The following is a 23,699-nucleotide window of genomic DNA, read 5'->3' as shown; positions in this document are numbered from 1 at the left end:
CCGTTCGCAAGAATGGGAATGTTGCATGATACCACTACACCACTGGTGCTTCTTGGGCCCTGTTCTCTGTTTAATTCATACATCATTTACAACTTGACCCCACTGTAGGTTGGCCTAAGAACGCAGTCTGCAGATTTGAAAACCTACAGTACATGAAATGCACTTTTACATCCATTTACAGGATTTCTTGTTCATGTACTCAGCTAGCAACTTGGGGGATTGGTTGGATGAAGATTTTCTAAATACACTGCAACCTGCTTGACATCATCTGGCACATCCTGGAAAACCTCAAGGTTTTCATTAACTGAATTCAACTTAAGGATATGACTCTGCTAGCTACTTGTAAGAACAAAGAAGTTCAGCTACATTTACCCCAGGTAACACTCAGGCAGGCTCTTTGCTCAAGAGGCAAGCTGACGAGCAACACAGCAAATCAAGGCCAGGACACTTGCATGATAGCAGCTAACTACGTCTTGCGCTTAGGGTAGGATGGCAATTCCTCTGAAGCTTCAGGGTGCAGTCTTAAATCCTAGCTATGAAGTGACCCAGATGGGACTCGAACCCACAATCCTCAGCTCCGAAGGCTGATGCCTTATCCATTAGGCCACTGGGCCTATGCTTTAGTTTTGAATTTAGTTTAAATGAGTTTAAATGAAAACAAACACAAGCCTTGGGTAATTGATTCAAGTTGATTCTCTACAACCACAGTGTTTTTTATTTGCTTCCTCTAGCATGTCCTGCAAAAATAAGAAGCAACACAAATTTCTCAGCTAGAGAGTCCTTTGCCACACTTCAGGAGAACAGATGACTGGCGCTTTTTTTACACCATGAAGCAAAGAAAGCTCATTCCTGTCCAAATCATAGGGTATTTCACTCCCTTGGCATGGTTTCCTTCAGATCTACACTGCATATAGCAAAGACTTTTGCTTACATACTGTATATCCAGACCCAGAAGCAACTGAAACCTGCTACATATGGCTCTGTCAGGACAAGGATCGCAACAAACCTGTGCCACAATCTGGGCCCTGCAAAAATCAAGGCCAGTTTCCCAGTTCTTATTGACCAAACAACCTACTGCTGTCCCGGAGCGCAAATCTCAGGAGGTTTACCGTGTGACAGTAGGTCCCGTTCTAAGTTTTCAACTGACCCGATATACCAACCAATGTTGTAAGGACCTTCAACATGGCCTGAAAAGGAAGAAAATTGTTAGGTTCGTTGCACCAGCCGGAAATCGAACCCGGTTCGCAAGAATGGGAATCTTGCATGATACCACTACACCACTGGTGCTTCTTGGGCCCTGTTCTCTGTTTAATTCATACATCATTTACAACTTGACCCCACTGTAGGTTGGCCTAAGAACGCAGTCTGCAGATTTAAAAACCTACAGTACATGAAATGCACTTTTACATCCATTTACAGGATTTCTTGTTCATGTACTCAGCTAGCAACTTGGGGAAATGGTTGGATGAAGATTTTCTAAATACACTGCAACCTGCTTGACATCATCTGGCACATCCTGGAAAACCTCAAGGGTTTCATTAACTGAATTAAACTTAATGATATGACTCTGCTAGCTACTTGTAAGAACAAAGAAGTTCAGCTACATTTACCCCAGGTAACAATCCGGCAGGCTTTTTTCTCAAGAGGCAAGCTGACGAACAACACAGCAAATCAAGGCCAGGACACTTGCATGATAGCAGCTAACTACGTCTTGCGCTTAGGGTAGGATGGCAATTCCTCTGAAGCTTCAGGGTCCAGTCTTAAATCCTAGCTATAAAGTGACCCAGATGGGACTTGAACCCACAATCCTCAGCTCCGAAGGCTGATGCCTTATCCATTAGGCCACTGGGCCTATGCTTTAGTTTTGAATTTAGTTTAAATGAGTTTAAATGAAAACAAACACAAGCCTTGGGTAATTGATTCAAGTTGATTCTCTACAACCACAGTGTTTTTTATTTGCTTCCTCTAGCATGTCGTGCAAAAATAAGAAGCAACACAAATTTCTCAGCTAGAGAGTCCTTTGCCACACTTCAGGAGAACAGATGACTGGCGCTTTTTTTACACCATGAAGCAAAGAAAGCTCATTCCTGTCCAAATCATAGGGTATTTCACTCCCTTGGCATGGTTTCCTTCAGATCTACACTGCATATAGCAAAGACTTTTGCTTACATACTGTATATCCAGACCCAGAAGCAACTGAAACCTGCTACATATGGCTCTGTCAGGACAAGGATCGCAACAAACCTGTGCCACAATCTGGGCCCTGCAAAAATCAAGGCCAGTTTCCCAGTTCTTATTGACCAAACAACCTACTGCTGTCCCGGAGCGCAAATCTCAGGAGGTTTACCGTGTGACAGTAAGTCCAGTTCTAAGTTTTCAACTGACCCGATATACCAACCAATGTTGTAAGGACATTCAACATGGCCTGAAAAGGAAGAAAATTGTTAGGTGGGTTGCACCAGCCGGGAATCGAACCCAGTTCGCAAGAATGGGAATCTTGCATGATACCACTACACCACTGGTGCTTCTTGGGCCCTGTTCTCTGTTTAATTCATACATCATTTACAACTTGACCCCACTGTAGGTTGGCCTAAGAACGCAGTCTGCAGATTTGAAAACCTACAGTACATGAAATGCACTTTTACATCCATTTACAGGATTTCTTGTTCATGTACTCAACTAGCAACTTGGGGGATTGGTTGGATAAAGATTTTCTAAATACACTGCAACATGCTTGACATCATCTGGCACATCCTGGAAAACCTCAAGGTTTTCATTAACTGAATTTAACTTAATGATATGACTCTTCTAGCTACTTGTAAGAACAAAGAAATTCAGCTACATTTACCCCAGGTAACAATCCGACAGGCTTTTTTCTCAAGAGGCAAGCTGACGAACAACACAGCAAATCAAGGCCAGGACAGTTGCATGATAGCAGCTAACTACGTCTTGCGCTTAGGGTAGGATGGCAATTCCTCTGAAGCTTCAGGGTCCAGTCTTAAATCCTAGCTATAAAGTGACCCAGATGGGACTCAAACCAACAATCCTCAGCTCTGAAGGCTGATGCCTTATCCATTAGGCCACTGGGCCTATGCTTTAGTTTTGAATTTAGTTTAAATGAGTTTAAATGAAAACAAACACAAGCCTTGGGTAATTGATTCAAGTTGATTCTCTACAACCAGAGTGTTTTTTATTTGCTTCCTCTAGCATGTCCTGCAAAAATAAGAAGCAACACAAATTTCTCAGCTAGAGAATCCTTTGCCACACTTCAGGAGAACAGATGACTGGCGCTTTTTTTTACACCATGAAGCAAAGAAAGCTCATTCCTGTCCAAATCATAGGGTATTTCACTCCCTTGGCATGGTTTCCTTCAGATCTACACTGCATATAGCAAAGACTTTTGCTTACATACTGTATATCCAGACCCAGAAGCAACTGAAACCTGCTACATATGGCTCTGTCAGGACAAGGATCGCAACAAACCTGTGCCACAATCTGGGCCCTGCAAAAATCAAGGCCAGTTTCCCAGTTCTTATTGACCAAACAACCTACTGCTGTCCCGAAGCGCAAATCTTAGGAGGTTTACCGTGTGACAGTAAGTCCCGTTCTAAGTTTTCAACTGACCCGATATACCAACCAATGTTGTAAGGACCTTCAACATGGCCTGAAAAGGAAGAAAATTGTTAGGGTGGTTGCACCAGCCAAGAATCGAAACCCGTTCGCAAGAATGGGAATGTTGCATGATACCACTACACCACTGGTGCTTCTTGGGCCCTGTTCTCTGTTTAATTCATACATCATTTACAACTTGACCCCACTGTAGGTTGGCCTAAGAACGCAGTCTGCAGATTTGAAAACCTACAGTACATGAAATGCACTTTTACATCCATTTACAGGATTTCTTGTTCATGTACTCAGCTAGCAACTTGGGGAAATGGTTGGATGAAGATTTTCTAAATACACTGCAACCTGCTTGACATCATCTGGCACATCCTGGAAAACCTCAAGGTTTTCATTAACTGAATTCAACTTAATGATATGACTCTGCTAGCTACTTGTAAGAACAAAGAAGTTCAGCTACATTTACCCGAGGTAACAATCCGGCAGGCTTTTTTCTCAAGAGGCAAGCTGACGAACAACACAGCAAATCAAGGCCAGGACAGTTGCATGATAGCAGGGGTAGGATGGCAATTCCTCTGAAGCTTCAGGGTCCAGTCTTAAATCCTAGCTATAAAGTGACCCAGATGGGACTCGAACCCACAATCCTCAGCTCCGAAGGCTGATGCCTTATCCATTAGGCCACTGGGCCTATGCTTTAGTTTTGAATTTAGTTTAAATGAGTTTAAATGAAAACAAACACAAGCCTTGGGTAATTGATTCAAGTTGATTCTCTACAACCACAGTGTTTTTTATTTGCTTCCTCTAGCATGTCGTGCAAAAATAAGAAGCAACACAAATTTCTCAGCTAGAGAGTCCTTTGCCACACTTCAGGAGAACAGATGACTGGCGCTTTTTTTACACCATGAAGCAAAGAAAGCTCATTCCTGTCCAAATCATAGGGTATTTCACTCCCTTGGCATGGTTTCCTTCAGATCTACACTGCATATAGCAAAGACTTTTGCTTACATACTGTATATCCAGACCCAGAAGCAACTGAAACCTGCTACATATGGCTCTGTCAGGACAAGGATCGCAACAAACCTGTGCCACAATCTGGGCCCTGCAAAAATCAAGGCCAGTTTCCCAGTTCTTATTGACCAAACAACCTACTGCTGTCCCGGAGCGCAAATCTCAGGAGGTTTACCGTGTGACAGTAAGTCCCGTTCTAAGTTTTCAACTGACCCGATATACCAACCAATGTTGTAAGGACCTTCAACATGGCCTGAAAAGGAAGAAAATTGTTAGGTGGGTTGCACCAGCCGGGAATTGAACCCAGTTCGCAAGAATGGGAATCTTGCATGATACCACTACACCACTGGTGCTTCTTGGGCCCTGTTCTCTGTTTAATTCATACATCATTTACAACTTGACCCCACTGTAGGTTGGCCTAAGAACGCAGTCTGCAGATTTGAAAACCTACAGTACATGAAATGCACTTTTACATCCATTTACAGGATTTCTTGTTCATGTACTCAACTAGCAACTTGGGGGATTGGTTGGATAAAGATTTTCTAAATACACTGCAACATGCTTGACATCATCTGGCACATCCTGGAAAACCTCAAGGGTTTCATTAACTGAATTAAACTTAATGATATGACTCTGCTAGCTACTTGTAAGAACAAAGAAGTTCAGCTACATTTACCCCAGGTAACAATCCGGCAGGCTTTTTTCTCAAGAGGCAAGCTGACGAACAACACAGCAAATCAAGGCCAGGACACTTGCATGATAGCAGCTAACTACGTCTTGCGCTTAGGGTAGGATGGCAATTCCTCTGAAGCTTCAGGGTCCAGTCTTAAATCCTAGCTATAAAGTGACCCAGATGGGACTCGAACCCACAATCCTCAGCTCCGAAGGCTGATGCCTTATCCATTAGGCCACTGGGCCTATGCTGTAGTTTTGAATTTAGTTTAAATGAGTTTAAATGAAAACAAACACAAGCCTTGGGTAATTGATTCAAGTTGATTCTCTACAACCACAGTGTTTTTTATTTGCTTCCTCTAGCATGTCCTGCAAAAATAAGAAGCAACACAAATTTCTCAGCTAGAGAGTCCTTTGCCACACTTCAGGAGAACAGATGACTGGCGCTTTTTTTACACCATGAAGCAAAGAAAGCTCATTCCTGTCCAAATCATAGGGTATTTCACTACCTTGGCATGGTTTCCTTCAGATCTACACTGCATATAGCAAAGACTTTTGCTTACATACTGTATATCCAGACCCAGAAGCAACTGAAACCTGCTACATATGGCTCTGTCAGGACAAGGATCGCAACAAACCTGTGCCACAATCTGGGCCCTGCAAAAATCAAGGCCAGTTTCCCAGTTCTTATTGACCAAACAACCTACTGCTGTCCCGGAGCGCAAATCTCAGGAGGTTTACCGTGTGACAGTAAGTCCCGTTCTAAGTTTTCAACTGACCCGATATACCAACCAATGTTGTAAGGACCTTCAACATGGCCTGAAAAGGAAGAAAATTGTTAGGTGGGTTGCACCAGCCGGGAATCGAACCCAGTTCGCAAGAATGGGAATCTTGCATGATACCACTACACCACTGGTGCTTCTTGGGCCCTGTTCTCTGTTTAATTCATACATCATTTACAACTTGACCCCACTGTAGGTTGGCCTAAGAACGCAGTCTGCAGATTTGAAAACCTACAGTACATGAAATGCACTTTTACATCCATTTACAGGATTTCTTGTTCATGTACTCAGCTAGCAACTTGGGGAAATGGTTGGATGAAGATTTTCTAAATACACTGCAACCTGCTTGACATCATCTGGCACATCCTGGAAAACCTCAAGGTTTTCATTAACTGAATTCAACTTAATGATATGACTCTTCTAGCTACTTGTAAGAACAAAGAAATTCAGCTACATTTACCCCAGGTAACAATCCGACAGGCTTTTTTCTCAAGAGGCAAGCTGACGAACAACACAGCAAATCAAGGCCAGGACAGTTGCATGATAGCAGCTAACTACGTCTTGCGCTTAGGGTAGGATGGCAATTCCTCTGAAGCTTCAGGGTCCAGTCTTAAATCCTAGCTATAAAGTGACCCAGATGGGACTCAACCCACAATCCTCAGCTCCGAAGGCTGATGCCTTATCCATTAGGCCACTGGGCCTATGCTTTAGTTTTGAATTTAGTTTAAATGAGTTTAAATGAAAACAAACACAAGCCTTGGGTAATTGATTCAAGTTGATTCTCTACAACCAGAGTGTTTTTTATTTGCTTCCTCTAGCATGTCCTGCAAAAATAAGAAGCAACACAAATTTCTCAGCTAGAGAGTCCTTTGCCACACTTCAGGAGAACAGATGACTGGCGCTTTTTTTACACCATGAAGCAAAGAAAGCTCATTCCTGTCCAAATCATAGGGTATTTCACTCCCTTGGCATGGTTTCCTTCAGATCTACACTGCATATAGCAAAGACTTTTGCTTACATACTGTATATCCAGACCCAGAAGCAACTGAAACCTGCTACATATGGCTCTGTCAGGACAAGGATCGCAACAAACCTGTGCTACAATCTGGGCCCTGCAAAAATCAAGGCCAGTTTTCCAGTTCTTATTGACCAAACAACCTACTGCTGTCCCGAAGCGCAAATCTTAGGAGGTTTACCGTGTGACAGTAAGTCCCGTTCTAAGTTTTCAACTGACCCGATATACCAACCAATGTTGTAAGGACCTTCAACATGGCCTGAAAAGGAAGAAAATTGTTAGGGTGGTTGCACCAGCCAAGAATCGAAACCCGTTCGCAAGAATGGGAATGTTGCATGATACCACTACACCACTGGTGCTTCTTGGGCCCTGTTCTCTGTTTAATTCATACATCATTTACAACTTGACCCCACTGTAGGTTGGCCTAAGAACGCAGTCTGCAGATTTGAAAACCTACAGTACATGAAATGCACTTTTACATCCATTTACAGGATTTCTTGTTCATGTACTCAGCTAGCAACTTGGGGAAATGGTTGGATGAAGATTTTCTAAATACACTGCAACCTGCTTGACATCATCTGGCACATCCTGGAAAACCTCAAGGTTTTCATTAACTGAATTCAACTTAATGATATGACTCTGCTAGCTACTTGTAAGAACAAAGAAGTTCAGCTACATTTACCCCAGGTAACAATCCGGCAGGCTTTTTTCTCAAGAGGCAAGCTGACGACCAACACAGCAAATCAAGGCCAGGACAGTTGCATGATAGCAGCTAACTACGTCTTGCGCTTAGGGTAGGATGGCAATTCCTCTGAAGCTTCAGGGTCCAGTCTTAAATCCTAGCTATAAAGTGACCCAGATGGGACTCGAACCCACAATCCTCAGCTCCGAAGGCTGATGCCTTATCCATTAGGCCACTGGGCCTATGCTTTAGTTTTGAATTTAGTTTAAATGAGTTTAAATGAAAACAAACACAAGCCTTGGGTAATTGATTCAAGTTGATTCTCTACAACCACAGTGTTTTTTATTTGCTTCCTCTAGCATGTCCTGCAAAAATAAGAAGCAACACAAATTTCTCAGCTAGAGAGTCCTTTGCCACACTTCAGGAGAACAGATGACTGGCGCTTTTTTTACACCATGAAGCAAAGAAAGCTCATTCCTGTCCAAATCATAGGGTATTTCACTCCCTTGGCATGGTTTCCTTCAGATCTACACTGCATATAGCAAAGACTTTTGCTTACATACTGTATATCCAGACCCAGAAGCAACTGAAACCTGCTACATATGGCTCTGTCAGGACAAGGATCGCAACAAACCTGTGCCACAATCTGGGCCCTGCAAAAATCAAGGCCAGTTTCCCAGTTCTTATTGACCAAACAACCTACTGCTGTCCCGGAGCGCAAATCTCAGGAGGTTTAACGTGTGACAGTAAGTCCCGTTCTAAGTTTTCAACTGACCCGATATACCAACCAATGTTGTAAGGACCTTCAACATGGCCTGAAAAGGAAGAAAATTGTTAGGTTCATTGCACCAGCCGGGAATCGAAACCCGTTCGCAAGAATGGGAATCTTGCATGATACCACTACACCACTGGTGCTTCTTGGGCCCTGTTCTCTGTTTAATTCATACATCATTTACAACTTGACCCCACTGTAGGTTGGCCTAAGAACGCAGTCTGCAGATTTGAAAACCTACAGTACATGAAATGCACTTTTACATCCATTTACAGGATTTCTTGTTCATGTACTCAACTAGCGACTTGGGGGATTGGTTGGATAAAGATTTTCTAAATACACTGCAACATGCTTGACATCATCTGGCACATCCTGGAAAACCTCAAGGTTTTCATTAACTGAATTTAACTTAATGATATGACTCTTCTAGCTACTTGTAAGAACAAAGAAATTCAGCTACATTTACCCCAGGTAACAATCCGACAGGCTTTTTTCTCAAGAGGCAAGCTGACGAACAACACAGCAAATCAAGGCCAGGACAGTTGCATGATAGCAGCTAACTACGTCTTGCGCTTAGGGTAGGATGGCAATTCCTCTGAAGCTTCAGGGTCCAGTCTTAAATCCTAGCTATAAAGTGACCCAGATGGGACTCGAACCCACAATCCTCAGCTCCGAAGGCTGATGCCTTATCCATTAGGCCACTGGGCCTATGCTTTAATTTTGAATTTAGTTTAAATGAGTTTAAATGAAAACAAACACAAGCCTTGGGTAATTGATTCAAGTTGATTCTCTACAACCAGAGTGTTTTTTATTTGCTTCCTCTAGCATGTCCTGCAAAAATAAGAAGCAACACAAATTTCTCAGCTAGAGAGTCCTTTGCCACACTTGGAGAACAGATGACTGGCGCTTTTTTTACACCATGAAGCAAAGAAAGCTCATTCCTGTCCAAATCATAGGGTATTTCACTCCCTTGGCATGGTTTCCTTCAGATCTACACTGCATATAGCAAAGACTTTTGCTTACATACTGTATATCCAGACCCAGAAGCAACTGAAACCTGCTACATATGGCTCTGTCAGGACAAGGATCGCAACAAACCTGTGCCACAATCTGGGCCCTGCAAAAATCAAGGCCAGTTTCCCAGTTCTTATTGACCAAACAACCTACTGCTGTCCCGGAGCGCAAATCTCAGGAGGTTTAACGTGTGACAGTAAGTCCCGTTCTAAGTTTTCAACTGACCCGATATACCAACCAATGTTGTAAGGACCTTCAACATGGCCTGAAAAGGAAGAAAATTGTTAGGTTCATTGCACCAGCCGGGAATCGAAACCCGTTCGCAAGAATGGGAATCTTGCATGATACCACTACACCACTGGTGCTTCTTGGGCCCTGTTCTCTGTTTAATTCATACATCATTTACAACTTGACCCCACTGTAGGTTGGCCTAAGAACGCAGTCTGCAGATTTGAAAACCTACAGTACATGAAATGCACTTTTACATCCATTTACAGGATTTCTTGTTCATGTACTCAACTAGCGACTTGGGGGATTGGTTGGATAAAGATTTTCTAAATACACTGCAACATGCTTGACATCATCTGGCACATCCTGGAAAACCTCAAGGTTTTCATTAACTGAATTTAACTTAATGATATGACTCTTCTAGCTACTTGTAAGAACAAAGAAATTCAGCTACATTTACCCCAGGTAACAATCCGACAGGCTTTTTTCTCAAGAGGCAAGCTGACGAACAACACAGCAAATCAAGGCCAGGACAGTTGCATGATAGCAGTTAACTACGTCTTGCGCTTAGGGTAGGATGGCAATTCCTCTGAAGCTTCAGGGTCCAGTCTTAAATCCTAGCTATAAAGTGACCCAGATGGGACTCGAACCCACAATCCTCAGCTCCGAAGGCTGATGCCTTATCCATTAGGCCACTGGGCCTATGCTTTAGTTTTGAATTTAGTTTAAATGAGTTTAAATGAAAACAAACACAAGCCTTGGGTAATTGATTCAAGTTGATTCTCTACAACCACAGTGTTTTTTATTTGCTTCCTCTAGCATGTCGTGCAAAAATAAGAAGCAACACAAATTTCTCAGCTAGAGAGTCCTTTGCCACACTTCAGGAGAACAGATGACTGGCGCTTTTTTTACACCATGAAGCAAAGAAAGCTCATTCCTGTCCAAATCATAGGGTATTTCACTCCCTTGGCATGGTTTTCTTCAGATCTACACTGCATATAGCAAAGACTTTTGCTTACATACTGTATATCCAGACCCAGAAGCAACTGAAACCTGCTACATATGGCTCTGTCAGGACAAGGATCGCAACAAACCTGTGCCACAATCTGGGCCCTGCAAAAATCAAGGCCAGTTTCCCAGTTCTTATTGACCAAACAACCTACTGCTGTCCCGGAGCGCAAATCTCAGGAGGTTTACCGTGTGACAGTAAGTCCCGTTCTAAGTTTTCAACTGACCCGATATACCAACCAATGTTGTAAGGACCTTCAACATGGCCTGAAAAGGAAGAAAATTGTTAGGTTCGTTGCACCAGCCGGAAATCGAACCCGGTTCGCAAGAATGGGAATCTTGCATGATACCACTACACCACTGGTGCTTCTTGGGCCCTGTTCTCTGTTTAATTCATACATCATTTACAACTTGACCCCACTGTAGGTTGGCCTAAGAACGCAGTCTGCAGATTTGAAAACCTACAGTACATGAAATGCACTTTTACATCCATTTACAGGATTTCTTGTTCATGTACTCAGCTAGCAACTTGGGGAAATGGTTGGATGAAGATTTTCTAAATACACTGCAACCTGCTTGACATCATCTGGCACATCCTGGAAAACCTCAAGGTTTTCATTAACTGAATTCAACTTAATGATATGACTCTGCTAGCTACTTGTAAGAACAAAGAAGTTCAGCTACATTTACCCCAGGTAACAATCCGGCAGGCTTTTTTCTCAAGAGGCAAGCTAACAAACAACACAGCAAATCAAGGCCAGGACAGTTGCATGATAGCAGCTAACTACGTCTTGCGCTTAGGGTAGGATGGCAATTCCTCTGAAGCTTCAGGGTCCAGTCTTAAATCCTAGCTATGAAGTGACCCAGATGGGACTCGAACCCACAATCCTCAGCTCCGAAGGCTGATGCCTTATCCATTAGGCCACTGGGCCCACGCTTTAGTTTTGAATTTAGTTTAAATGAGTTTAAATGAAAACAAACACAAGCCTTGGGTAATTGATTCAAGTTGATTCTCTACAACCACAGTGTTTTTTATTTGCTTCCTCTAGCATGTCCTGCAAAAATAAGAAGCAACACAAATTTCTCAGCTAGAGAGTCCATTGCCACACTTCAGGTGAACAGATGACTCGCGCTTTTTTTACACCATGAAGCAAAGAAAGCTCATTCCTGTCCAAATCATAGGGTATTTCACTCCCTTGGCATGGTTTCCTTCAGATCTACACTGCATATAGCAAAGACTTTTGCTTACATACTGTATATCCAGACCCAGAAGCAACTGAAACCTGCTACATATGGCTCTGTCAGGACAAGGATCGCAACAAACCTGTGCCACAATCTGGGCCCTGCAAAAATCAAGGCCAGTTTCCCAGTTCTTATTGACCAAACAACCTACTGCTGTCCCGGAGCGCAAATCTCAGGAGGTTTACCGTGTGACAGTAAGTCCAGTTCTAAGTTTTCAACTGACCCGATATACCAACCAATGTTGTAAGGACATTCAACATGGCCTGAAAAGGAAGAAAATTGTTAGGTGGGTTGCACCAGCCGGGAATCGAACCCAGTTCGCAAGAATGGGAATCTTGCATGATACCACTACACCACTGGTGCTTCTTGGGCCCTGTTCTCTGTTTAATTCATACATCATTTACAACTTGACCCCACTGTAGGTTGGCCTAAGAACGCAGTCTGCAGATTTGAAAACCTACAGTACATGAAATGCACTTTTACATCCATTTACAGGATTTCTTGTTCATGTACTCAACTAGCAACTTGGGGGATTGGTTGGATAAAGATTTTCTAAATACACTGCAACATGCTTGACATCATCTGGCACATCCTGGAAAACCTCAAGGTTTTCATTAACTGAATTTAACTTAATGATATGACTCTTCTAGCTACTTGTAAGAACAAAGAAATTCAGCTACATTTACCCCAGGTAACAATCCGACAGGCTTTTTTCTCAAGAGGCAAGCTGACGAACAACACAGCAAATCAAGGCCAGGACAGTTGCATGATAGCAGCTAACTACGTCTTGCGCTTAGGGTAGGATGGCAATTCCTCTGAAGCTTCAGGGTCCAGTCTTAAATCCTAGCTATAAAGTGACCCAGATGGGACTCAAACCAACAATCCTCAGCTCCGAAGGCTGATGCCTTATCCATTAGGCCACTGGGCCTATGCTTTAGTTTTGAATTTAGTTTAAATGAGTTTAAATGAAAACAAACACAAGCCTTGGGTAATTGATTCAAGTTGATTTTCTACAACCAGAGTGTTTTTTATTTGCTTCCTCTAGCATGTCCTGCAAAAATAAGAAGCAACACAAATTTCTCAGCTAGAGAATCCTTTGCCACACTTCAGGAGAACAGATGACTGGCGCTTTTTTTTACACCATGAAGCAAAGAAAGCTCATTCCTGTCCAAATCATAGGGTATTTCACTCCCTTGGCATGGTTTCCTTCAGATCTACACTGCATATAGCAAGGACTTTTGCTTACATACTGTATATCCAGACCCAGAAGCAACTGAAACCTGCTACATATGGCTCTGTCAGGACAAGGATCGCAACAAACCTGTGCCACAATCTGGGCCCTGCAAAAATCAAGGCCAGTTTCCCAGTTCTTATTGACCAAACAACCTACTGCTGTCCCGAAGCGCAAATCTTAGGAGGTTTACCGTGTGACAGTAAGTCCCGTTCTAAGTTTTCAACTGACCCGATATACCAACCAATGTTGTAAGGACCTTCAACATGGCCTGAAAAGGAAGAAAATTGTTAGGGTGGTTGCACCAGCCAAGAATCGAAACCAGTTCGCAAGAATGGGAATGTTGCATGATACCACTACACCACTGGTGCTTCTTGGGCCCTGTTCTCTGTTTAATTCATACATCATTTACAACTTGACCCCACTGTAGGTTGGCCTAAGAACGCAGTCTGCAGATTTGAAAACCTACAGTACATGAAATGCACTTTTACATCCATTTACAGGATTTCTTGTTCATGTACTCAGCTAGCAACTTGGGAAAATGGTTGGATGAAGATTTTCTAAATACACTGCAACCTGCTTGACATCATCTGGCACATCCTGGAAAACCTCAAGGTTTTCATTAACTGAATTCAACTTAATGATATGACTCTGCTAGCTACTTGTAAGAACAAAGAAGTTCAGCTACATTTACCCGAGGTAACAATCCGGCAGGCTTTTTTCTCAAGAGGCAAGCTGACGAACAACACAGCAAATCAAGGCCAGGACAGTTGCATGATAGCAGCTAACTACGTCTTGCGCTTCGGGTAGGATGGCAATTCCTCTGAAGCTTCAGGGTCCAGTCTTAAATCCTAGCTATAAAGTGACCCAGATGGGACTCGAACCCACAATCCTCAGCTCCGAAGGCTGATGCCTTATCCATTAGGCCACTGGGCCTATGCTTTAGTTTTGAATTTAGTTTAAATGAGTTTAAATGAAAACAAACACAAGCCTTGGGTAATTGATTCAAGTTGATTCTCTACAACCACAGTGTTTTTTATTTGCTTCCTCTAGCATGTCCTGCAAAAATAAGAAGCAACACAAATTTCTCAGCTAGAGAGTCCTTTGCCACACTTCAGGAGAACAGATGACTGGCGCTTTTTTTACACCATGAAGCAAAGAAAGCTCATTCCTGTCCAAATCATAGGGTATTTCACTACCTTGGCATGGTTTCCTTCAGATCTACACTGCATATAGCAAAGACTTTTGCTTACATACTGTATATCCAGACCCAGAAGCAACTGAAACCTGCTACATATGGCTCTGTCAGGACAAGGATCGCAACAAACCTGTGCCACAATCTGGGCCCTGCAAAAATCAAGGCCAGTTTCCCAGTTCTTATTGACCAAACAACCTACTGCTGTCCCGGAGCGCAAATCTCAGGAGGTTTACCGTGTGACAGTAAGTCCCGTTCTAAGTTTTCAACTGACCCGATATACCAACCAATGTTGTAAGGACCTTCAACATGGCCTGAAAAGGAAGAAAATTGTTAGGTGGGTTGCACCAGCCGGGAATCGAACCCAGTTCGCAAGAATGGGAATCTTGCATGATACCACTACACCACTGGTGCTTCTTGGGCCCTGTTCTCTGTTTAATTCATACATCATTTACAACTTGACCCCACTGTAGGTTGGCCTAAGAACGCAGTCTGCAGATTTGAAAACCTACAGTACATAAAATGCACTTTTACATCCATTTACAGGATTTCTTGTTCATGTACTCAGCTAGCAACTTGGGGAAATGGTTGGATGAAGATTTTCTAAATACACTGCAACCTGCTTGACATCATCTGGCACATCCTGGAAAACCTCAAGGTTTTCATTAACTGAATTCAACTTAATGATATGACTCTTCTAGCTACTTGTAAGAACAAAGAAATTCAGCTACATTTACCCCAGGTAACAATCCGACAGGCTTTTTTCTCAAGAGGCAAGCTGACGAACAACACAGCAAATCAAGGCCAGGACAGTTGCATGATAGCAGCTAACTACGTCTTGCGCTTAGGGTAGGATGGCAATTCCTCTGAAGCTTCAGGGTCCAGTCTTAAATCCTAGCTATAAAGTGACCCAGATGGGACTCGAACCCACAATCCTCAGCTCCGAAGGCTGATGCCTTATCCATTAGGCCACTGGGCCTATGCTTTAGTTTTGAATTTAGTTTAAATGAGTTTAAATGAAAACAAACACAAGCCTTGGGTAATTGATTCAAGTTGATTCTCTACAACCAGAGTGTTTTTTATTTGCTTCCTCTAGCATGTCCTGCAAAAATAAGAAGCAACACAAATTTCTCAGCTAGAGAGTCCTTTGCCACACTTCAGGAGAACAGATGACTGGCGCTTTTTTTACACCATGAAGCAAAGAAAGCTCATTCCTGTCCAAATCATAGGGTATTTCACTCCCTTGGCATGGTTTCCTTCAGATCTACACTGCATATAGCAAAGACTTTTGCTTACATACTGTATATCCAGACCCAGAAGCAACTGAAACCTGCTACATATGGCTCTGTCAGGACAAGGATCGCAACAAACCTGTGCTACAATCTGGGCCCTGCAAAAATCAAGGCCAGTTTTCCAGTTCTTATTGACCAAACAACCTACTGCTGTCCCGAAGCGCAAATCTTAGGAGGTTTACCGTGTGACAGTAAGTCCCGTTCTAAGTTTTCAACTGACCCGATATACCAACCAATGTTGTAAGGACCTTCAACATGGCCTGAAAAGGAAGAAAATTGTTAGGGTGGTTGCACCAGCCAAGAATCGAAACCCGTTCGCAAGAATGGGAATGTTGCATGATACCACTACACCACTGGTGCTTCTTGGGCCCTGTTCTCTGTTTAATTCATACATCATTTACAACTTGACCCCACTGTAGGTTGGCCTAAGAACGCAGTCTGCAGATTTGAAAACCTACAGTACATGAAATGCACTTTTACATCCATTTACAGGATTTCTTGTTCATGTACTCAGCTAGCAACTTGGGGAAATGGTTGGATGAAGATTTTCTAAATACACTGCAACCTGCTTGACATCATCTGGCACATCCTGGAAAACCTCAAGGTTTTCATTAACTGAATTCAACTTAATGATATGACTCTTCTAGCTACTTGTAAGAACAAAGAAATTCAGCTACATTTACCCCAGGTAACAATCCGACAGGCTTTTTTCTCAAGAGGCAAGCTGACGAACAACACAGCAAATCAAGGCCAGGACAGTTGCATGATAGCAGCTAACTACGTCTTGCGCTTAGGGTAGGATGGCAATTCCTCTGAAGCTTCAGGGTCCAGTCTTAAATCCTAGCTATAAAGTGACCCAGATGGGACTCGAACCCACAATCCTCAGCTCCGAAGGCTGATGCCTTATCCATTAGGCCACTGGGCCTATGCTTTAGTTTTGAATTTAGTTTAAATGAGTTTAAATGAAAACAAACACAAGCCTTGGGTAATTGATTCAAGTTGATTCTCTACAACCACAGTGTTTTTTATTTGCTTCCTCTAGCATGTCGTGCAAAAATAAGAAGCAACACAAATTTCTCAGCTAGAGAGTCCTTTGCCACACTTCAGGAGAACAGATGACTGGCGCTTTTTTTACACCATGAAGCAAAGAAAGCTCATTCCTGTCCAAATCATAGGGTATTTCACTCCCTTGGCATGGTTTTCTTCAGATCTACACTGCATATAGCAAAGACTTTTGCTTACATACTGTATATCCAGACCCAGAAGCAACTGAAACCTGCTACATATGGCTCTGTCAGGACAAGGATCGCAACAAACCTGTGCCACAATCTGGGCCCTGCAAAAATCAAGGCCAGTTTCCCAGTTCTTATTGACCAAACAACCTACTGCTGTCCCGGAGCGCAAATCTCAGGAGGTTTACCGTGTGACAGTAAGTCCCGTTCTAAGTTTTCAACTGACCCGATATACCAACCAATGTTGTAAGGACCTTCAACATGGCCTGAAAAGGAAGAAAATTGTTAGGTTCGTTGCACCAGCCGGAAATCGAACCCGGTTCGCAAGAATGGGAATCTTGCATGATACCACTACACCACTGGTGCTTCTTGGGCCCTGTTCTCTGTTTAATTCATACATCATTTACAACTTGACCCCACTGTAGGTTGGCCTAAGAACGCAGTCTGCAGATTTGAAAACCTACAGTACATGAAATGCACTTTTACATCCATTTACAGGATTTCTTGTTCATGTACTCAGCTAGCAACTTGGGGAAATGGTTGGATGAAGATTTTCTAAATACACTGCAACCTGCTTGACATCATCTGGCACATCCTGGAAAACCTCAAGGTTTTCATTAACTGAATTCAACTTAATGATATGACTCTGCTAGCTACTTGTAAGAACAAAGAAGTTCAGCTACATTTACCCCAGGTAACAATCCGGCAGGCTTTTTTCTCAAGAGGCAAGCTAACAAACAACACAGCAAATCAAGGCCAGGACAGTTGCATGATAGCAGCTAACTACGTCTTGCGCTTAGGGTAGGATGGCAATTCCTCTGAAGCTTCAGGGTCCAGTCTTAAATCCTAGCTATAAAGTGACCCAGATGGGACTCGAACCCACAATCCTCAGCTCCGAAGGCTGATGCCTTATCCATTAGGCCACTGGGCCCACGCTTTAGTTTTGAATTTAGTTTAAATGAGTTTAAATGAAAACAAACACAAGCCTTGGGTAATTGATTCAAGTTGATTCTCTACAACCACAGTGTTTTTTATTTGCTTCCTCTAGCATGTCCTGCAAAAATAAGAAGCAACACAAATTTCTCAGCTAGAGAGTCCATTGCCACACTTCAGGTGAACAGATGACTCGCGCTTTTTTTACACCATGAAGCAAAGAAAGCTCATTCCTGTCCAAATCATAGGGTATTTCACTCCCTTGGCATGGTTTCCTTCAGATCTACACTGCATATAGCAAAGACTTTTGCTTACATACTGTATATCCAGACCCAGAAGCAACTGAAACCTGCTACATATGGCTCTGTCAGGACAAGGATCGCAACAAACCTGTGCCACAATCTGGGCCCTGCAAAAATCAAGGCCAGTTTCCCAGTTCTTATTGACCAAACAACCTACTGCTGTCCCGGAGCGCAAATCTCAGGAGGTTTACCGTGTGACAGTAAGTCCAGTTCTAAGTTTTCAACTGACCCGATATACCAACCAATGTTGTAAGGACATTCAACATGGCCTGAAAAGGAAGAAAATTGTTAGGTGGGTTGCACCAGCCGGGAATCGAACCCAGTTCGCAAGAATGGGAATCTTGCATGATACCACTACACCACTGGTGCTTCTTGGGCCCTGTTCTCTGTTTAATTCATACATCATTTACAACTTGACCCCACTGTAGGTTGGCCTAAGAACGCAGTCTGCAGATTTGAAAACCTACAGTACATGAAATGCACTTTTACATCCATTTACAGGATTTCTTGTTCATGTACTCAACTAGCAACTTGGGGGATTGGTTGGATAAAGATTTTCTAAATACACTGCAACATGCTTGACATCATCTGGCACATCCTGGAAAACCTCAAGGTTTTCATTAACTGAATTTAACTTAATGATATGACTCTTCTAGCTACTTGTAAGAACAAAGAAATTCAGCTACATTTACCCCAGGTAACAATCCGACAGGCTTTTTTCTCAAGAGGCAAGCTGACGAACAACACAGCAAATCAAGGCCAGGACAGTTGCATGATAGCAGCTAACTACGTCTTGCGCTTAGGGTAGGATGGCAATTCCTCTGAAGCTTCAGGGTCCAGTCTTAAATCCTAGCTATAAAGTGACCCAGATGGGACTCAAACCAACAATCCTCAGCTCCGAAGGCTGATGCCTTATCCATTAGGCCACTGGGCCTATGCTTTAGTTTTGAATTTAGTTTAAATGAGTTTAAATGAAAACAAACACAAGCCTTGGGTAATTGATTCAAGTTGATTTTCTACAACCAGAGTGTTTTTTATTTGCTTCCTCTAGCATGTCCTGCAAAAATAAGAAGCAACACAAATTTCTCAGCTAGAGAATCCTTTGCCACACTTCAGGAGAACAGATGACTGGCGCTTTTTTTTACACCATGAAGCAAAGAAAGCTCATTCCTGTCCAAATCATAGGGTATTTCACTCCCTTGGCATGGTTTCCTTCAGATCTACACTGCATATAGCAAGGACTTTTGCTTACATACTGTATATCCAGACCCAGAAGCAACTGAAACCTGCTACATATGGCTCTGTCAGGACAAGGATCGCAACAAACCTGTGCCACAATCTGGGCCCTGCAAAAATCAAGGCCAGTTTCCCAGTTCTTATTGACCAAACAACCTACTGCTGTCCCGAAGCGCAAATCTTAGGAGGTTTACCGTGTGACAGTAAGTCCCGTTCTAAGTTTTCAACTGACCCGATATACCAACCAATGTTGTAAGGACCTTCAACATGGCCTGAAAAGGAAGAAAATTGTTAGGGTGGTTGCACCAGCCAAGAATCGAAACCAGTTCGCAAGAATGGGAATGTTGCATGATACCACTACACCACTGGTGCTTCTTGGGCCCTGTTCTCTGTTTAATTCATACATCATTTACAACTTGACCCCACTGTAGGTTGGCCTAAGAACGCAGTCTGCAGATTTGAAAACCTACAGTACATGAAATGCACTTTTACATCCATTTACAGGATTTCTTGTTCATGTACTCAGCTAGCAACTTGGGAAAATGGTTGGATGAAGATTTTCTAAATACAATGCAACCTGCTTGACATCATCTGGCACATCCTGGAAAACCTCAAGGTTTTCATTAACTGAATTCAACTTAATGATATGACTCTGCTAGCTACTTGTAAGAACAAAGAAGTTCAGCTACATTTACCCGAGGTAACAATCCGGCAGGCTTTTTTCTCAAGAGGCAAGCTGACGAACAACACAGCAAATCAAGGCCAGGACAGTTGCATGATAGCAGCTAACTACGTCTTGCGCTTCGGGTAGGATGGCAATTCCTCTGAAGCTTCAGGGTCCAGTCTTAAATCCTAGCTATAAAGTGACCCAGATGGGACTCGAACCCACAATCCTCAGCTCCGAAGGCTGATGCCTTATCCATTAGGCCACTGGGCCTATGCTTTAGTTTTGAATTTAGTTTAAATGAGTTTAAATGAAAACAAACACAAGCCTTGGGTAATTGATTCAAGTTGATTCTCTACAACCACAGTGTTTTTTATTTGCTTCCTCTAGCATGTCCTGCAAAAATAAGAAGCAACACAAATTTCTCAGCTAGAGAGTCCTTTGCCACACTTCAGGAGAACAGATGACTGGCGCTTTTTTTACACCATGAAGCAAAGAAAGCTCATTCCTGTCCAAATCATAGGGTATTTCACTACCTTGGCATGGTTTCCTTCAGATCTACACTGCATATAGCAAAGACTTTTGCTTACATACTGTATATCCAGACCCAGAAGCAACTGAAACCTGCTACATATGGCTCTGTCAGGACAAGGATCGCAACAAACCTGTGCCACAATCTGGGCCCTGCAAAAATCAAGGCCAGTTTCCCAGTTCTTATTGACCAAACAACCTACTGCTGTCCCGGAGCGCAAATCTCAGGAGGTTTACCGTGTGACAGTAAGTCCCGTTCTAAGTTTTCAACTGACCCGATATACCAACCAATGTTGTAAGGACCTTCAACATGGCCTGAAAAGGAAGAAAATTGTTAGGTGGGTTGCACCAGCCGGGAATCGAACCCAGTTCGCAAGAATGGGAATCTTGCATGATACCACTACACCACTGGTGCTTCTTGGGCCCTGTTCTCTGTTTAATTCATACATCATTTACAACTTGACCCCACTGTAGGTTGGCCTAAGAACGCAGTCTGCAGATTTGAAAACCTACAGTACATAAAATGCACTTTTACATCCATTTACAGGATTTCTTGTTCATGTACTCAGCTAGCAACTTGGGGAAATGGTTGGATGAAGATTTTCTAAATACACTGCAACCTGCTTGACATCATCTGGCACATCCTGGAAAACCTCAAGGTTTTCATTAACTGAATTCAACTTAATGATATGACTCTTCTAGCTACTTGTAAGAACAAAGAAATTCAGCTACATTTACCCCAGGTAACAATCCGACAGGCTTTTTTCTCAAGAGGCAAGCTGACGAACAACACAGCAAATCAAGGCCAGGACAGTTGCATGATAGCAGCTAACTACGTCTTGCGCTTAGGGTAGGATGGCAATTCCTCTGAAGCTTCAGGGTCCAGTCTTAAATCCTAGCTATAAAGTGACCCAGATGGGACTCGAACCCACAATCCTCAGCTCCGAAGGCTGATGCCTTATCCATTAGGCCACTGGGCCTATGCTTTAGTTTTGAATTTAGTTTAAATGAGTTTAAATGAAAACAAACACAAGCCTTGGGTAATTGATTCAAGTTGATTCTCTACAACCAGAGTGTTTTTTATTTGCTTCCTCTAGCATGTCCTGCAAAAATAAGAAGCAACACAAATTTCTCAGCTAGAGAGTCCTTTGCCACACTTCAGGAGAACAGATGACTGGCGCTTTTTTTACACCATGAAGCAAAGAAAGCTCATTCCTGTCCAAATCATAGGGTATTTCACTCCCTTGGCATGGTTTCCTTCAGATCTACACTGCATATAGCAAAGACTTTTGCTTACATACTGTATATCCAGACCCAGAAGCAACTGAAACCTGCTACATATGGCTCTGTCAGGACAAGGATCGCAACAAACCTGTGCTACAATCTGGGCCCTGCAAAAATCAAGGCCAGTTTTCCAGTTCTTATTGACCAAACAACCTACTGCTGTCCCGAAGCGCAAATCTTAGGAGGTTTACCGTGTGACAGTAAGTCCCGTTCTAAGTTTTCAACTGACCCGATATACCAACCAATGTTGTAAGGACCTTCAACATGGCCTGAAAAGGAAGAAAATTGTTAGGGTGGTTGCACCAGCCAAGAATCGAAACCCGTTCGCAAGAATGGGAATGTTGCATGATACCACTACACCACTGGTGCTTCTTGGGCCCTGTTCTCTGTTTAATTCATACATCATTTACAACTTGACCCCACTGTAGGTTGGCCTAAGAACGCAGTCTGCAGATTTGAAAACCTACAGTACATGAAATGCACTTTTACATCCATTTACAGGATTTCTTGTTCATGTACTCAGCTAGCAACTTGGGGAAATGGTTGGATGAAGATTTTCTAAATACACTGCAACCTGCTTGACATCATCTGGCACATCCTGGAAAACCTCAAGGTTTTCATTAACTGAATTCAACTTAATGATATGACTCTTCTAGCTACTTGTAAGAACAAAGAAATTCAGCTACATTTACCCCAGGTAACAATCCGACAGGCTTTTTTCTCAAGAGGCAAGCTGACGAACAACACAGCAAATCAAGGCCAGGACAGTTGCATGATAGCAGCTAACTACGTCTTGCGCTTAGGGTAGGATGGCAATTCCTCTGAAGCTTCAGGGTCCAGTCTTAAATCCTAGCTATAAAGTGACCCAGATGGGACTCAAACCAACAATCCTCAGCTCCGAAGGCTGATGCCTTATCCATTAGGCCACTGGGCCTATGCTTTAGTTTTGAATTTAGTTTAAATGAGTTTAAATGAAAACAAACACAAGCCTTGGGTAATTGATTCAAGTTGATTCTCTACAACCAGAGTGTTTTTTATTTGCTTCCTCTAGCATGTCCTGCAAAAATAAGAAGCAACACAAATTTCTCAGCTAGAGAATCCTTTGCCACACTTCAGGAGAACAGATGACTGGCGCTTTTTTTTACACCATGAAGCAAAGAAAGCTCATTCCTGTCCAAATCATAGGGTATTTCACTCCCTTGGCATGGTTTCCTTCAGATCTACACTGCATATAGCAAAGACTTTTGCTTACATACTGTATATCCAGACCCAGAAGCAACTGAAACCTGCTACATATGGCTCTGTCAGGACAAGGATCGCAACAAACCTGTGCCACAATCTGGGCCCTGCAAAAATCAAGGCCAGTTTCCCAGTTCTTATTGACCAAACAACCTACTGCTGTCCCGAAGCGCAAATCTTAGGAGGTTTACCGTGTGACAGTAAGTCCCGTTCTAAGTTTTCAACTGACCCGATATACCAACCAATGTTGTAAGGACCTTCAACATGGCCTGAAAAGGAAGAAAATTGTTAGGGTGGTTGCACCAGCCAAGAATCGAAACCCGTTCGCAAGAATGGGAATGTTGCATGATACCACTACACCACTGGTGCTTCTTGGGCCCTGTTCTCTGTTTAATTCATACATCATTTACAACTTGACCCCACTGTAGGTTGGCCTAAGAACGCAGTCTGCAGATTTGAAAACCTACAGTACATGAAATGCACTTTTACATCCATTTACAGGATTTCTTGTTCATG

At 42.8% G+C, this 23,699-nt stretch overlaps 24 non-coding genes across 24 annotated transcripts; all 24 read right to left on the bottom strand.

Annotated features, from left to right (window-relative positions):
- Positions 1-541: 541 nt before the first annotated feature.
- trnar-ucg (transfer RNA arginine (anticodon UCG)) lies at positions 542-614 on the bottom strand. The gene has a single exon. It is a non-coding gene; the product is annotated as a tRNA-Arg (tRNA).
- Positions 615-1,216: 602 nt separating this feature from the next.
- On the bottom strand, positions 1,217-1,287 carry trnag-ccc (transfer RNA glycine (anticodon CCC)). Its single transcript has one exon. It is a non-coding gene; the product is annotated as a tRNA-Gly (tRNA).
- Positions 1,288-1,779: 492 nt separating this feature from the next.
- trnar-ucg (transfer RNA arginine (anticodon UCG)) lies at positions 1,780-1,852 on the bottom strand. Its single transcript has one exon. It is a non-coding gene; the product is annotated as a tRNA-Arg (tRNA).
- A 602-nt stretch (positions 1,853-2,454) lies between these two features.
- Positions 2,455-2,525, bottom strand: trnag-ccc (transfer RNA glycine (anticodon CCC)). The gene has a single exon. It is a non-coding gene; the product is annotated as a tRNA-Gly (tRNA).
- A 1,711-nt stretch (positions 2,526-4,236) lies between these two features.
- trnar-ucg (transfer RNA arginine (anticodon UCG)) lies at positions 4,237-4,309 on the bottom strand. Its single transcript has one exon. It is a non-coding gene; the product is annotated as a tRNA-Arg (tRNA).
- A 602-nt stretch (positions 4,310-4,911) lies between these two features.
- trnag-ccc (transfer RNA glycine (anticodon CCC)) lies at positions 4,912-4,982 on the bottom strand. The gene has a single exon. It is a non-coding gene; the product is annotated as a tRNA-Gly (tRNA).
- A 492-nt stretch (positions 4,983-5,474) lies between these two features.
- Positions 5,475-5,547, bottom strand: trnar-ucg (transfer RNA arginine (anticodon UCG)). Its single transcript has one exon. It is a non-coding gene; the product is annotated as a tRNA-Arg (tRNA).
- Positions 5,548-6,149: 602 nt separating this feature from the next.
- On the bottom strand, positions 6,150-6,220 carry trnag-ccc (transfer RNA glycine (anticodon CCC)). The gene has a single exon. It is a non-coding gene; the product is annotated as a tRNA-Gly (tRNA).
- Positions 6,221-7,949: 1,729 nt separating this feature from the next.
- Positions 7,950-8,022, bottom strand: trnar-ucg (transfer RNA arginine (anticodon UCG)). The gene has a single exon. It is a non-coding gene; the product is annotated as a tRNA-Arg (tRNA).
- A 1,165-nt stretch (positions 8,023-9,187) lies between these two features.
- trnar-ucg (transfer RNA arginine (anticodon UCG)) lies at positions 9,188-9,260 on the bottom strand. The gene has a single exon. It is a non-coding gene; the product is annotated as a tRNA-Arg (tRNA).
- Positions 9,261-10,423: 1,163 nt separating this feature from the next.
- trnar-ucg (transfer RNA arginine (anticodon UCG)) lies at positions 10,424-10,496 on the bottom strand. The gene has a single exon. It is a non-coding gene; the product is annotated as a tRNA-Arg (tRNA).
- A 602-nt stretch (positions 10,497-11,098) lies between these two features.
- On the bottom strand, positions 11,099-11,169 carry trnag-ccc (transfer RNA glycine (anticodon CCC)). The gene has a single exon. It is a non-coding gene; the product is annotated as a tRNA-Gly (tRNA).
- A 492-nt stretch (positions 11,170-11,661) lies between these two features.
- On the bottom strand, positions 11,662-11,734 carry trnar-ucg (transfer RNA arginine (anticodon UCG)). Its single transcript has one exon. It is a non-coding gene; the product is annotated as a tRNA-Arg (tRNA).
- A 602-nt stretch (positions 11,735-12,336) lies between these two features.
- Positions 12,337-12,407, bottom strand: trnag-ccc (transfer RNA glycine (anticodon CCC)). Its single transcript has one exon. It is a non-coding gene; the product is annotated as a tRNA-Gly (tRNA).
- Positions 12,408-14,138: 1,731 nt separating this feature from the next.
- Positions 14,139-14,211, bottom strand: trnar-ucg (transfer RNA arginine (anticodon UCG)). The gene has a single exon. It is a non-coding gene; the product is annotated as a tRNA-Arg (tRNA).
- A 602-nt stretch (positions 14,212-14,813) lies between these two features.
- trnag-ccc (transfer RNA glycine (anticodon CCC)) lies at positions 14,814-14,884 on the bottom strand. Its single transcript has one exon. It is a non-coding gene; the product is annotated as a tRNA-Gly (tRNA).
- Positions 14,885-15,376: 492 nt separating this feature from the next.
- Positions 15,377-15,449, bottom strand: trnar-ucg (transfer RNA arginine (anticodon UCG)). The gene has a single exon. It is a non-coding gene; the product is annotated as a tRNA-Arg (tRNA).
- Positions 15,450-16,614: 1,165 nt separating this feature from the next.
- Positions 16,615-16,687, bottom strand: trnar-ucg (transfer RNA arginine (anticodon UCG)). Its single transcript has one exon. It is a non-coding gene; the product is annotated as a tRNA-Arg (tRNA).
- A 602-nt stretch (positions 16,688-17,289) lies between these two features.
- Positions 17,290-17,360, bottom strand: trnag-ccc (transfer RNA glycine (anticodon CCC)). Its single transcript has one exon. It is a non-coding gene; the product is annotated as a tRNA-Gly (tRNA).
- Positions 17,361-17,852: 492 nt separating this feature from the next.
- trnar-ucg (transfer RNA arginine (anticodon UCG)) lies at positions 17,853-17,925 on the bottom strand. The gene has a single exon. It is a non-coding gene; the product is annotated as a tRNA-Arg (tRNA).
- Positions 17,926-18,527: 602 nt separating this feature from the next.
- Positions 18,528-18,598, bottom strand: trnag-ccc (transfer RNA glycine (anticodon CCC)). The gene has a single exon. It is a non-coding gene; the product is annotated as a tRNA-Gly (tRNA).
- A 1,731-nt stretch (positions 18,599-20,329) lies between these two features.
- On the bottom strand, positions 20,330-20,402 carry trnar-ucg (transfer RNA arginine (anticodon UCG)). Its single transcript has one exon. It is a non-coding gene; the product is annotated as a tRNA-Arg (tRNA).
- Positions 20,403-21,004: 602 nt separating this feature from the next.
- trnag-ccc (transfer RNA glycine (anticodon CCC)) lies at positions 21,005-21,075 on the bottom strand. The gene has a single exon. It is a non-coding gene; the product is annotated as a tRNA-Gly (tRNA).
- A 492-nt stretch (positions 21,076-21,567) lies between these two features.
- trnar-ucg (transfer RNA arginine (anticodon UCG)) lies at positions 21,568-21,640 on the bottom strand. The gene has a single exon. It is a non-coding gene; the product is annotated as a tRNA-Arg (tRNA).
- Positions 21,641-23,699: the final 2,059 nt, after the last annotated feature.

The sequence above is a fragment of the Clarias gariepinus genome, chromosome 9, assembly GCF_024256425.1.
Source record: "Clarias gariepinus isolate MV-2021 ecotype Netherlands chromosome 9, CGAR_prim_01v2, whole genome shotgun sequence".
Lineage (NCBI taxonomy): Eukaryota > Metazoa > Chordata > Actinopteri > Siluriformes > Clariidae > Clarias > Clarias gariepinus.
This window is presented reverse-complemented; position numbering and strand designations above follow the sequence as displayed.